General features: G+C 41.4%; 1 pseudogene; it reads right to left on the bottom strand.

Annotated features, from left to right (window-relative positions):
* Positions 1–348: 348 nt before the first annotated feature.
* Positions 349–836, bottom strand: LOC114216538 (peptidyl-prolyl cis-trans isomerase A pseudogene; annotated as a pseudogene).
* Between the last annotated feature and the right edge of the window lie 1,299 nt (positions 837–2,135).

Genomic DNA, 2,135 nt, shown 5'->3' with positions numbered 1-2,135 from the left:
GAACGTATCCTGCAAGGGTGCCAGGTGTTTGAACATATACAGACAAAAAATTAGATATAAGATAATGCTAAAAATATTAATATAAATATAATATGAAATAATAAAAAAATTAAAACGTGGAGTCTATAATCCAGTTCCTTCACTTTATTTTTTTGTTTAGTTTTTATTTCATAATCAGAAAATTAACTCTGCAATCCAGCTAGACTTGGAGGGGAGTAAAGAAAGTATAAAACCCATAGAACTCCAGCAACAGCACAAAGATTATAGGCTATTTTAAGCAGATGGCGTCCTCGCCTGAGCTACAGAAGGAATGATATGGTAGCTAAGGTACAATACAAGAAAAATATATTAGATTTGTCCACAGTCAGCTATGGTGATCTTCTTGCTGGTCTTGCCATACCTGAACCCAAAGCGCTCCATGGCTTGAACAATATTCATGTCCTCTTTCACCTTTCCAAAGACCATGTGCTTGCTATCCAACCATTCAGTCTCAGCAGTGCAGATGAAAAACGAACCCATTTGTTTTGGATCCAGCATTTGCCATTGACAAGATGCCAGGACCCATGTGCTTCAGGATGAAATTCACATCATCAGATTTCTCCCCATAGATGGACCTGCCAACAGTGCCATGATGGCGGGTGAAGTCACCATGCCGGCACAGAAATCCCAGAATGATTCTGTGAAAGTGGGAAACTTGATAATCAAATCCTTTCTCCCCAGGGCTCAGAGCAGGAAAGCTTTCCACTGTCTTCGGAACTTTGCAAACAGCTAAAGGAGACCCAGTCCAAAGGCTTGCCATCCAGGGCAATGTCAAAGAACACAGTGGGATTGACCATAGCTGGGTTGCATGGGCAGCTCCAGGGTCGAACGCAAGGCCCAGTTCCTCCACTTTGAAACTGAAGAACTAGAAGCCAGGTAATGTTTTTCATTCACTTTCACAAGATTGTAAAATTCACTAGTGGAATCAAACTCAGCTTTTGCTGATGCTTCCCACTAAAATGTACCACCTCCAATTAGAGGTACTAGGATCTTCAGTAACAGTGAACTACTGATTTCTTTATACCTTACTCAAAAATAATAACCTATTTTAGACTATTCTAATAAGAATTCTTTTTTAAACAGAGTGTCAGCAGTGAAGCAAGAAGTAAGAGCAAGAAGCTCCTAGTAGAAGGCATGGGAAGGGAAAGCAGAGAAAATTTTCATCCACTTCAGTATTTTGACCAATGTTGGACCTCTTAAAAATTTAGCACTGGGTCTCTCAAGTCAGACATTCTATCCACGATGCTAATTTAGTTAGAAACAATGATCATTGGTGAGTAGAAAATCCTCAGTATTGATCAAGACAGGATTTTTTAGTAAGTGTTAGATTTTATATCTAGTAAACATTGCAGAAGATAAGCTAATTTTGATGTGGGTAGATTGAATTAAAGTCCATAGAGGCTAGAATATTGAAAGAAAAATGAATGACCATATTTTGGAGGTTGTACATAGTTGGCAGTCTTGGAATTTGTAGCCACAACAAAGGCTCCAGTGTACGAGGGAGAAAAAGCACGACGTTTGCTAGCATCTCCCAGACCAGCCCTATTGCACTAGATTCTGTTTCCAGCCTCTCTGTGACCCCACTGTTCCCCTCAAATCCCACTCAGCTTCCATGCCGAGTTTTTTATTCGGCCGCTGTTTTCTGTCCACATCGTTTGTTTCCAAACCAACATCCATGTTCCACTGAGCAACCACTGCTTTAGAAAGCTTCAGGCTGGATGGGCAGGCGCGAAGTGCTGGCAGGTGGTGTAGCCGTTAGCCAGCCTGTGTATCACCAGAGATCTGATGCGATCAAATTCCTTTTCCCCCAAAGACTAAAGAGAGCAAGCCTTTGTGAGCATGCAGGAGGGGGATGAAAACAGTTTGTCTCCTGAGCAGCCAGCCTTTGTCATATTACAAATGAAATCACTTTGGAAATTTAGAGAATTAATATCATAATGAAGACGGGAGTACCCATTAGGGTGGTCTAATGTTGCTCTGGAGAAATGTGATGGATGCCCAGTGGCTGCAAGCCCTTATTTGCAGAGAGTCACCTCTGCAGTTGCCATTATTAGGAAGATGTCTGAAGCAGAGGATCAGACACAACCATTGCAAGA

Source organism: Eumetopias jubatus, unplaced genomic scaffold (assembly GCF_037043125.1).
Source record: "Eumetopias jubatus isolate StellerSeaLion01/CBP00866 unplaced genomic scaffold, mEumJub1_p1.0 scaffold_3, whole genome shotgun sequence".
Lineage (NCBI taxonomy): Eukaryota > Metazoa > Chordata > Mammalia > Carnivora > Otariidae > Eumetopias > Eumetopias jubatus.
Note: the sequence above shows the minus strand (reverse complement) of the source record. Positions and strands in the feature narration are given on the sequence as shown.